This window comes from Aquarana catesbeiana, linkage group LG03, assembly GCF_042186555.1.
Source record: "Aquarana catesbeiana isolate 2022-GZ linkage group LG03, ASM4218655v1, whole genome shotgun sequence".
In the NCBI taxonomy this organism is placed as follows: domain Eukaryota; kingdom Metazoa; phylum Chordata; class Amphibia; order Anura; family Ranidae; genus Aquarana; species Aquarana catesbeiana.
The window spans coordinates 612065843-612078880 of NC_133326.1; positions in this window are offsets into that span (position 1 = coordinate 612065843).

The window sequence follows — 13038 nt, forward strand, 5'->3', positions numbered from 1 at the left end:
CATGTGTGGATAAAAGGTCAATGCGTTTCTCTTCTCCTGGCAGACCCTTTCATCCAGTGCTGCACCGACATTTCTATATTCTGAATACTATATTCTGAATAGGGATGAGCCGAACATCCCCCGGTTCGGAGCAGAACATGCGAACAGACAAAAAATTAGTGCAAACACCGTTAAAGCCTCACGAACGTGAAAAATCAAAAGTGCTAATTTTAAAGGCTTATATGCAAGTTATTGTCATAAAAAGTGTTTGGGGACCCGTGTCCTGCCCCAGAGTGCAAAAAAAAAGTTTTTAAAAGGGCAGTTTTTTCAGGAGCAGTGATTTTACTAATGCTTAAAGTGAAACAATAAAAATGAAATATGAAATATTCCTTTAGGGGGCAGGAGGCGGAGCCTAGCGGAGCAGACATGCATTGTTAGAGCTCCACACCGCTGAGGAGAGAAGAGAAGGACAAAGCGGAGCCTGCAGGCTCAAAAGGTATCCATTTGAACCTTTTTGCCCCAGGGAACAAACTGTGAAAGTTTGAGCAGGAAATATGGTACTGGGAGGAAGCCATGGCAGAAATAAAAATCACCTCACAAAGAGCTCACAGGCACTCACTGCAGCTGAAGCAGCTCCAGTCACCTCACAAGATACAGCATCAGGGCACTCTCACAGACAGAAAATGTCACAGCAAGACTCTCAATTTGAGTCAGATACAGAACAAATCCTCTCACAAACTTCTCCACAAGCCTCCTCAGTATCCCCAGTAATATTATTACAATTTGAAAAGATGCTTCATAAGGCTTTAAAACAAACCTCAGACCAAATAACAAAAAGCCTAACCAAAGAAATAAGAGAGCTGGGAAACCGCACCGCAGCCTTAGAAATAAAAATGGATGAAATTGAAATTACAACCCAAGAAAATATAACAGAATTGGAACAATTAAAAAAAGAGAATTTAATACTTCAAACTAAGCTCGAAGATTACGGAAATAGAGGCAGACGTTCAAACTTGCGCATAAGGGGAATACCTGAAACTGTGACAGACCTGCAATCTACTATTACTGCTCTATTACAAGAACTAAAGCCAGATATCCCTATTGAACGTTTAGAACTGGACAGAGTACACAGAGCCCTCACAGCCAAAAAGAAAGATGGACCCCCACGTGATATAATCACAAAATTTCATTATTACAGAATGAAAGAACAAATACTAATTGCTGCAAGAGAAAAAAAGGAACTTAATTTTCAAGGACACAATTATCAAATTTTTGCTGACCTATCCCAACTTACTATTACTAAAAGACGATCCATGAAACCCCAACTAATGGAACTGCAACGCCACAACATTATGTATCAATGGGGCTTCCCCTTTTCAGTCAGATTTAACTACCAAGGTACAATTTACAGAAGCAGATCAGCAGATGAACTACAACAAACCCTTTTAAAATTAAATCTGACAGAACCCACAAGCAGCAACACTCCCACACGCAGAAGAATGGCGTCATCTTCACCTTCAGGCAGCACCCAGAAAATTTCAGAACAAAATGGGAATCATCATTCTCACAAAAGAGGCCGTTATGCCACATCATCCATGGACCAAGAAGATTCAATGGACTGACATCCTAATTCCTGATATCTCTTCATTTATTATACTAAGAGATGGTTCTCTATAAAAAACCTACATTTATAACTGAATGTAACTGCATTCTGATAGTCACACACTGTGTGGGATCATGTTACATTCCAGTTATATTTCTTATTACTTCTGATTCATATAGCCTTAGAATATATAAGTGAAATAAGGAAATTCTTGTTCAGTTATATATTATCAGGTAATAACAATAGATTTATTACTTTTTAGGACAAGTATGTTCAATAATCCAGAAGTAATGGAAGCTTTTTCTTTCTTTTCTTAAAACAAATATATTATTACCTAACTAGCTCCTAGAATTATGTTTTTGTTTATTCTAATCTGAAGCAATACAACCTCAATTTTATGAGTTAACATATCTAAACAGTTACATATGAATAAAATATGTAATTGTTTACTCTAAAAGGGTTAAAATCCCAAAATAATTCAAACTATCTTCATCAATACCAAAGTTATTAACAGTACCTTTCTAACTGAATTATTTAGCCTAGGGCAAGACTAACCATATACAACCACCCTGGAATAAATAATTTCAACAAAAACTATATTCTGCACTCCAATTAATGAAACATCATTTTGATGTCTTTTGACATAGCACTTCTCTCCTGTAAGCGGAAGATCCGTGTACCCCCATTAGCCCTCCTCATTCTCCCAACCATATTATGTGGGAGTGTGACGAAGGCACTTATTCCCCTGAGAGAGATATTTATTCTCTTTCACAGGTAAATTGTGATTACTTGCAAAAAATAATTTATACAATGTATCATCTAATCTCATATGTTTTTTGTTTACTCTTTACTCCAGAATTCACTGGTTTCTTTTCTATCTATTCATCTCTTCAGTCCACACAGGTTGATCTGCGCAGTCAGCTCTGCATAACAAAAAGTAAGTCAAAACTATTTGATCTATTGCCATGGCACCACTGAATATACTTTCCCTGAATGTTCAGGGAATAAATGTCCCTCAAAAAAGGACCAAAGCCTTCCGTACTTTCCATAACAAGAAGGCTCACATAGTATGCCTCCAAGAAACACACTTCACCAAAGATTCTACTCCAAAATATATTTCTCCTTTTTATCAACAAATTTACACGGCTTCTGCCTGTACCAAGCAAAGGGGAACTCTAATTGCATTTCACCGATCCACACCATTCACCTTATCATCAGAAATTAAAGACCCAGAAGGTAGATACTCATGGGTTATATAATGGATACAGCAATCACGGTGATTTCCTACTACGCTCCTAACAAACAACCTACACCATTCCTCTCACATATATTACAAGTGATTAATACACACAAAATAGGAACAGTGATAATGTGTGGGGATTCGAACCAGGTCCTCCTCCCATTTCTAGATAAATCACCTTTTACACCATCCAAAATAACCTCTAGATTACCTTTTTCTCAACTTCTTTCCAAATACAATCTGGTAGATTCATGGAGAGAAAGTAACCCAATGAAAAAGAAATTCACTTATTTCTCGCACCCTCATCAAACCTTCACCAGAATAGATCATATTTTTATAACAATAGGAATGATACCAGAAATTATAGCATCAGATATAATTCCGATTCCGTGGTCTGACCATAATGCAGTATACACTACTATAGCCTCAGCCATACCAAAAGCGCATGACCCAACGTGGTACTTACCGGACATAATGCTCAAACACCCACTACATCAGATGGCCATTGAACAAGCTTTAAAGGAATACATATCAATTAATAATACAACAGACATCTCCCCAATAACACTGTGGGAAGCTCATAAGCCTGTATTGCGTGGTACAATACAAAGACAAATGGCACTATTTAAACGGGAACGCAAAAATCTAGCAAAAAAACTAGAACTCAGTTTTAATGCAGCCTACATATCATTTCAAGATAATCCATCTCAGAGTACAAAATCTCATCTGGAAAAATCTAGATTGGAATACGATCTATTTCTCACTGAGTCAGTTGATAAATCCCTCAAACGCTCCAAACACAATTTCTACATGAATACAAACAAACCAGGTACATATTTGGCTCGGGCATTAAATTCAACTAACAAATCTTTCAAACCAATACGTTTGAAATTATCAAAAAATGTTTACACTTGTAATCCAGTTAAAATAGTCCATAAATTTCACTCACATCTCGCAACTTTATACAAGACAAACAATGAATTTAATCCTACAGAAGCTGAATCCTTCTTCTCAAAAATCACCTTACCTGAGTTATCTCAGAATCAAAAAAGCAGTTTGGATGAGCCTATAACTATAGATGAAGTTGCTAACGCCATAAAAGACCTAAAACTTAACAAATGACCAGGCCCAGACGGCTACTCGGCTTTATACTATAAAACATTCTCAGAAATACTCTCTCCCATTCTCACTGAAACTTTTAACAAACTTCTAGATGGACATTCTTTTCGGCAAGAAACACTAATGGCAATTGTTTGTATGATCCCAAAACCCCTTTCTGATGATACTTCCTGTGTGAATTATCGGCCTATCTCTCTGTTAAACCTCGATATTAAATTATTAGCAAAAATAATAGCAAAACGCCTCAATAGCATTATAGGAAAATTAATACATAGAGATCAAGTAGGCTTCATGCCAAATAGACAGGCAGGCGATAATATACGCAGGGCAGTGTTATTGGCACATATTGCTAAAAAACGGAAAATCCCTTTATGTTTTCTATCTCTCGATATTAAGAGGGCATTTGACACAGTATCCTGGCAATATATGCAATATTCATTACAAAAATGGGGTTTTGGACCCCACTTTTTAACATGGATCAAAGCATTATATAATAAACCCAAAGCCTATATAAAATATGCTGGATACAAATCTGAAGCCTTTAATATCGAAAGAGGTACCCGACAGGGTTGCCCATTATCTCCCTTATTATTTGCCCTTATACTCGAACCCATGGCCCAATACATCAGAACAAACCAAACTATAACTGGCATTGAAGTAGGAGGTATTACACACAAATTATGTATATTTGCAGACGATATATTACTTTTTCTATCATCACCACAGGTCTCTGGTCCTAACTTAATACCAGCTCTTGATGGATTTGCAGCCCTATCCGGCCTTATGATTAATCCTAAGAAATGCCTAGTGCTTAATATTTCACTCACAAACATGGAATTGATCCCGGCTAGGGCTGCACTCCCATTCACATGGGCAGAAAAATCAATCCCATGTCTTGGAATTCATTTAACAGCATCTCATTCTGACTTATTCTCAACCAATTATCCTCCTGTATTAAGACAGATCACAAATCTAATAAAACAATGGTCGCAACTTCCTTTATCCTGGATAGGGAAGATTAATGCAATCAAAATGACTATTCTACCCAAATTGCTTTATCTATTCAGAGTCCTCCCTATTCCAATTCCTTCCTATTTTTTGAGAATAGTACAAAAAAGAGCAACTTCGTTTATATGGGGCTCTTCTAAACCACGTATACCTATACACACACTACATCTTCCCAAAAATAAAGGAGGCCTGGGATACCCTAATTTTACTAACTACTACAGAGCAGCACATTTGGCCAGTCTGTCCAAATACCATGCAAAACAGGAAATCCCGTTATGGGTATTTATAGAGGCTTCAGAAAATGACCCTCTATTAATATCAAATTTATTATGGCTTGATCCTAGAGACCGCTTTAAAATTCATAATCCCATAACTAAACACTTCTAATCTCTCTGGGATAAACTAAAAACCAAATATCAGTTACAATCTCCACACAATCCTCTCCTTTCTTTTATCAGAAATCCGGCCTTTTATCCGGCATGGATCTACCCAAATTCTTTTAAAGCATGGACAACATCAGGCATTCAGACACTAAATGACTTCATAGCATCTAAATCATTCCTTTCATTCCCATCGCTTAGAGAAAAATATGATCTACCAAACTCTGAGATATTTAGATATCTCCAAATCAAAAATTTCTATACACCATTCCTAAAGGGGGTTACACCATTATCCCAATTATCCATTTTTGAATCAATCTGTACAAAAGATCCATTTGCTAAAGGTACAATTTCATCACTTTATAATCAATTATATGGAGTAGCAAATCTTAATAGACCCTCTTACGTTCAGAGGTGGGAGGAGGACCTGGGACGACTTTAGAAGACACGGACTGGTCTAACATATGGCTCACATCTAAGTCATCTTCACCCAACATCTTAGCACTGGAGACAAATTATAAAGTCCTAACTCGCTGGTACCTTGTACCCGCTAAAGTGGCAAAATATTCACCTAATACCTCAACTCTTTGTTTTCGAGGATGCCCAGAAATAGGCACATATTTACACATATGGTGGACGTGCCCAGTAATCCAAACCTTCTGGAAGGAAGTCTTCGTGATTGCATCTAAAATATTTTAAAAAATAATACAACCAGATCCATATTTAACTTTACTTAATCTAAAACCGGAATGGTTAACACTCTCTCAATTCAAACTTATGATCCAACTAATAACGGCTGCAAAACAAACAGTGGCCAAGGCATGGAAATCTCCTACATTGGTACTAGCAGAAACAATTCACAGAATGAATAATACAATGTCCCATGCTAAGATGGTAGCCATCGATCAAAATCAAATTCCAAAATTTGAAAAAACAACAGTTCCTGTCAAACTTCAATGACTCTGCCCTGTTGCCATGGTAACAGATTAAATAACTTACAGAGACACCCATTCTAAGGCTTCAAAGAGAACTAAAAAGAATAATAAACTGACGAGCGGGACAACCTTGTGGACCATACCTCTACCTTTCAACCCTTTTTCTTCTTTCTCTTTCCTTTTCTCCACCTTACGATTAAAGCTCATTATCAGAATTTATTTGACCTATATACACTCTACTTGTAAACAATATGTATAGTAGGTATAAATCATTTAAATACCTACAAAAGTAACTAAGGAAATGATATATATCTTTAATTTAGGTTTACGTGAACCCAATGTTTAATGTTTGAAATTTCATGATATTTACCTATATAAACCCTACTGTAAAACAATGAGCTTACTTTATAGATCCTTGTAAACTTACTTTATGTATCTTTATAACATTGTATACTCAATAAACTTCTTTTGACAAGGAAATATTCCTTTAACCGCTGCAGCCCTGGAAGATTTTACCCCCTTCCTGACCAGAGCACTTTTTGCGATTCGGCACTGCGTCGCTTTAACTGACAATTGCGCAGTCGTGCGACATTGCACCCAAACAAAATTGACGTCCTTTTTTTCTCACAAATAGAGCTTTCTTTTGGTGGTATTTGATCACCTCTGTGGTTTTTATTTTTTGCGCTATAAACAAAAAAAGAGTGACAATTTTGAAAAAAATGCAATATTTTTTACTTTTTGCTATAATAAATATCCCCCAAAAATATATACAAAAAATATTTTTTTCCTCAGTTTAGGCCAATATGTATTCTTCTACATATTTTTGGTAAAAAAAATCGCAATAAGCGTATATTGATTGGTTTGCGCAAAAGTTATAGCATCTACAAAATAGAGGATAGTTTTATGGCATTTTTATTATTAATTTTTTTTTGTACTAGTAATGACGGCGATCTGCGATTTTTATTGGGACTGCGACATTATGGCGGACACGTCGGACAATTTTGACACATTTTTGGTACCATTGGCATTAGTACAGTGATCAGTGCTATGAAAATGCATTGATTACTGTAAAAATGTCACTGGAAGTGAAGGGGTTAACACTAGGGGGCAATCAAGGGGTTAATGTGTTCCCTATTGTGTGTTCTAACTGAAGGGGGGAGGGGACTGTGCAGGGGAGATGACAGATCGCTGTTCATACTCTGTATGAACAGACGATCTGTCTGTTCTCCCCTCAGAGAACTTACACACACAGATCTCAGTTCTCGGTGTGCCCCGAGCGATCGCGGGAGCCTGGCGGTGAGCAGGGAGTGCGCGTGGCTGAATATGTTACCGACGTAACATGACGGCGATTCGTGCAGCCGAGTCATGTTGCCACAGTACAACTGCGGCGGCTGGTCGGCAAGCGGTTAAATATCATGCCTTGGGGGTCTCCTTGGTCTACCTGTAAAGTAGCGCATCTTTCCCATGTTTATAACAGTGCCTCAGCAAAATGACATTTCTAAAGGAAAAAATTTCATTCAAAACTGCTGGCGGCTTTAATATATTGTCGGATCCCGGCAATATAGTTAGAAATCATTGAACCAGTCCATTACCAGGCCCTTTGGCTCTGGTATGAATATTAAAGGGAACCCCGAACCAAAATGTAAAAAATAATTGCATGTGGGTTCCCCCAAATTCCATACCAGGCCCTTCAGGTCTGGTATGGATATTAAGGGGAACCCCGCGCCAAAATTTTAAAAAATGTCATGGGGTCCCCCTTTGAAATCCATACCAGACCCTTCAGGTCTAGTATGGATTTTAAGGGGAACCATGCGCCAAAATAAAAAAAATGGTGTGGGGGTCCCCCCAAAAATCCATACCAGACCCTTATCCGAGCACGCAACCTGGCAGGCTGCAGGAAAAGAGGGGGGAATGAGAGCGTGGCCCCCCCTTCCTGAACCATACCAGGCCACATGCTCTCAACATGGGGAGGGTGCTTTGGGGTAGCCCCCCAAAGCATGTTGATGGGACAAGGTGCTTTGGGGGCTACCCCAAAGCACCCTCAACATAGGGACAAGGTACTTTGGGGGCATGTCGCCTGGTACGGTTAATGGGGGGACACTCTCTCGTCCCCCCTCTTTTCCTGTGGCCTGCCAGGTTGCATGCTCGGATAAGGGTCCGGTATGGATTTTTGGGGGGACCCCCACATCATTTTTTTAAATTTTGCAGCAGGGTTCCCCTTAAAATCCATTCCAGACCCTTCAGGTCTGGAATGGATTTTGAGGGGGACCCCTGCGCCATTTTTTTGTAATTTTGGAGCAGGGTTCCCCTGCAATTTTTTTTTTTATTTTGGTTCGGTGTTTCCCTTAATATTCATACCAGACCCAAAGGGCCTGGTAATGGACTGGGGGATCCCATGCCGTTTTTTTTCAATTACTTCTTTTATTTGTATAGCCGGGACCGACAATTCATTATAGCCGCGAGTACTTTTAAATTACTTTTTTTCCCTCTAGAAATGTCATTTTGTGCAGGGACTGTTCTAAACACAGGAGAAATGCGCCACTTTACAGGCATACTATAGACACCCCCAGGTATGAAATTTAAAGGAATATTTCATTTTATTGCTTCACTTTAAGCATTATTAAAATCACTGCTCCCCAAAAAACAGCCGTTTTTAAAACTTTTTTTTGAATTGATACCTGTCCCCTGGGGCAGGACCCAGGTCCCCAAAAACTTTTAATGACAATACCATGCATATAAGCTTTTAAAATTAGCAATTTTGAATTCTCTCATAGACTTTTAAAGGGTGTTCCGTGGCTTTCAAATTTGAACACCCCAAACTGTTTGCTATTCGGCGAACATCCGATGTTCGAGTCGAACTTACGTTCGACTCAAACATTGGGCTCATCCCTACCCCTCACAGATACCCTTGCTGGGCGCAGGAATGTACCCTGCTGTGAAATATTGTATCAAAAATTGTAATTACATGCCCCTGCTAAACAGGGGCAGAAAAATTGGGCCTTGGGTGGTGGTGGTGCCACAACACTGTAACCCCTCACAGATACCCTTGTTGGGTGCAGGAATGGGCCCTGCTGTGAAATATTATATTAAAAATTGTAATTACATGCCCCTGTTAAACAGGGGCAGAAAAATTGGGCCTTGGGTGGTGGTGGTGTGTCAGACTTCCACGTACCTGACCGATTAACCCGGTATAGCAGGGGAAGGCCTCCCTTACGTATCTGGTTCCTGGCCCATGGTAGTATGGACAGGAGGCACGGGGGCACAGAGTGGTATGAGGGCCTGGCGGGTCAGCAGCAGGAGGATCCCGGTGAAGGTGGCTTGGAGATCACCAGACAGCTGAAGCACAGGCAGCAGGTGCAGAGCAGGAGTGGAGTAGGCAGGTCGGGTCACAGGCAGGGTCGGCAACAGGCGGGCAGCATAGTACAGAGGAGCAGGCAGGTTCGTAGTCAAGACAGGCCGGGGTCAGATGCAGGCAGAAGACAAAGGATAATCCAAAGGGCAAGCCAGGTAATCAGGAGATCAGACGTTCAGACAGGTAAGCAGGTGCAGGGATACTGGGAGCTGCAGATCGGACAGCACTGGGCCAAATGTGCTGACAGTTTAAATAGGCACACGCACATGCCCGCATGCCGGCGCCCACAACAGCGAACACGGGCGCGCGCGCCAGCGTGCCCCGGTGCACACCGGCGCACACCAGCACAGCGTCTACTCTGGGAACCTCTCTGACAGCGCCCCCCCACCTCTAGGGCAGCCTCCGGATGTCCAACTGAGCCAGTCTGGTGGTGTGGGCACTCCTAAAAGCCCTCAAAAGCTCTTCGGCATGTAGATTGCTTTCCGGCTCCCAGGAATTATCTTCCGGTCCATACCCTCTCCACTTGATTAGATATTGCATCTGGTTGTGCCTTTTCCTGCAATCCAGAATAGCCTCTACCTCAAATTCTTCCTCATTGTTAATAATTATGGGTTCCGGTGGACTGGTATTTCGGCCAGTAAAGGGGTTGGGAATAACAGGCTTCAACAGAGATATATGGAAGACCGGATGGAGCTTCAGAGTACTGGGTAAGTCGAGTTCGTAAGTTACATCATTGATTTTGATTTTTAACTGAGAACAGACCCATGAACTTAGGGCCCAACTTCCTTGAAGGACAAGCCATTCTTAGATTGGTTGTGGACAACCAAACCTGGTTGCCAGGTTCCAGGATGAGCTCTCCCCGCTTCTTCTTGTCAAACATCTTCGTATTATATTCTTGGGTTTTAGCCATGGTTTCCTGCAAGAGTTTATTGTTGGTAAGGAAGAAGTCCATGGTTTCAGAGACCGCAGGGATAGCGCACTCGGGTAAAGAACTGGGCAGGAAAGAAGGGTGGAAGCCGTAATTGGAAAAGAATGGCGTTTGCTTAATGGCAGAATGTAAGGAGTTATTGTAGGAAAACTCAGCAATAGGCAGAAGAGAGACCCAGTCGTCCTGTGAAAATGTAGAGAAGCAGAAGAGATATTGCTCCAAATTCTGATTCGTTCTCTCCGTCTGCCCATTAGTCTGGGGATGGTAGGCCGAAGAGAATGCCAACTCGATTTCCAGAGCACCACAGAGAGCCTTCCAAAACCTGGAGGTGAACTGAACACCTCGGTCAGATGTGATACTTGATGGGACTCCATGCAGCCTCACAATCTCCCTGATGAAAACTTGCTATTTCCATAGCCGAGGGCGTGCCTTTCATTGGCAGAAAATAGGCCATTTTGGACAATCTATCTACAAGGACGAAGATGGTAGAAAAGCCTTCTGCCTAGGGAAGCTCCACAATGAAATCCATCAAAATCATCTTCCAAGGTCTTTCTGGGACGGGTAAAGGTCTTAGTAAACCCCAGGCCCTTGTCCGGCTATTCTTGCTCCGTGCACAAGTAGTACAGGATTCCACATAGCTCTTACAGTCACTTGCCAACAGAGGCCACCAGAATGTGCGCTGTATCAGCTCTGCTGTTTTTAGCACACCGAAATGTCCGGCCAACTTATGGTCATGGCAGAGCTCTGACACTGTCACTCTCAGATCCTCTGGAACCACAATTTTGCCCTTGTGCCAGAATAAGCCATCTTGGGCCCTCACATCATCTTCGGAAAGCAGGGTCTAATCCAAGGAAGCTTGTTTTATTCAGGATAGAAGATTCCCTTGGAGTAATAGAAAATTTCCGGGAGGGAGAATAGTGTCTGGATGCAAAGATTTCTCAGAGTCAAGGAACATGCGGGATAGTGCACCCGGTTTGATATTTTTAGAACCTGGTCTGTACGTGACGTGGAACTGAAATCTCGAGAAAAATAGAGCCCACCTCGCCTGCCGTGGTTTCAATCTCTTGGCCGTTCTCAGGTACTCCAAGTTCTTGTGGTCAATGTAGACCAAAATGGGATGTGCAGCACCCGGCCAGAAGTTCCCAATCTCCAACATCATAATTTCTCTCCGCTGTGGAGAGCTTGCAAGAAAAAAAAGCCACTGGATAGAGAAGGGCCTTGGCGCCTTGCCGCTGGGACAGCACAGCTCCTACTGCAATCTCTGAAGCATCTCCTTCGGGAACGAATGGTAAAGCAGGATCCAGGTGTTTCAATATAGAAGCAGAGGTGAATAACTCTTTAAGTTTTTCGAAGGCGGATTGCGCTTAAAGGGACCAATAGAAACGGTTCCCTTGCCTGGTCAACTCGGTGATGGGGGCAATTATTGCGGAGAACCCCTGATGAACTTCCTATAAAAGTTGGAGAAGCCAATGAAGCGTTGAACTCCTTTTTTATCGGAGGGAGCAGGCCAGTCCAGAATGGCAGATACCTTTTGAGGGTCCATTTTAATACCTTCAACAGAAATGATTAGGCCTAGAAACCGGATGCATTGGCGTTTGAATTGACATTTTTCTGGTTTAGTTAAGACATTTCGAACGTGCCTGCGATGATCTGTAACTGAAGAGGAGAAGATTAGGATATCATCTGAATAAACTATAACGTACAAGTCGAGAAAGTCACGGAAAATGTCATTAACAAAATGTTGAAACGTTGCTGTTGCATTGCACAGGCCAAAGGGCATAACGAGGTATTCAAAGTGCCCGAATCGGGTACGGAAGGCCGTTTTCCATTCATCTCTTTCCCGGATACGAATTAAATTATAAGCACCACGGAGGTCTAATTTGGTGAAGATTACAGCGGATCCCAGCCTTTGGAAGAGTTCTAGGGGTAGCGGATAATGGTTCTTGATGGTTAACTTGTTTAATTCCTGGTAATCAATACAAGGACGTAAGGAGTGGTCCTTCTTCTCTACAAAAAATATGCCAGCACCAGCCGGAGAGGTGAACGGGCAGATAAAACCCTTCTTCAGGTTCTCATCAATGTAGATCTTTAGAGTATCCTGCTCTGTTAATGGAAAAATCCTCCTAGAGGGGACTTCCGTTCCTGGTAGGAGCTCCATCGGGCAATCGTAAGACCTGTGAGGAGGAAGGGTCTTTGCTCCCTTCTTACTAAACACATCAAGGAAATCCTGATAGGGTGCGGGGATTACCTGCTGTAACTCTGTGTCAGTGTCCAGGCAGAGGAGCTGGGTAGGTTTAACAGGAATACTGTGCAAACAGTGCTGCTGGCAATATTTGGAGAGAAACTCGATTTCCCCAGTGGCCCATTCAATGCTAGGATTATGGGCCTGCAAACAAGGCATCCCCAGGATGATGGGAAAGAGAGGTGAAGAGATGGCATCCAGACGCAGGAGTTCTTGATAATGGGAGCCCATGGTGGCCAGCATGACAGGACC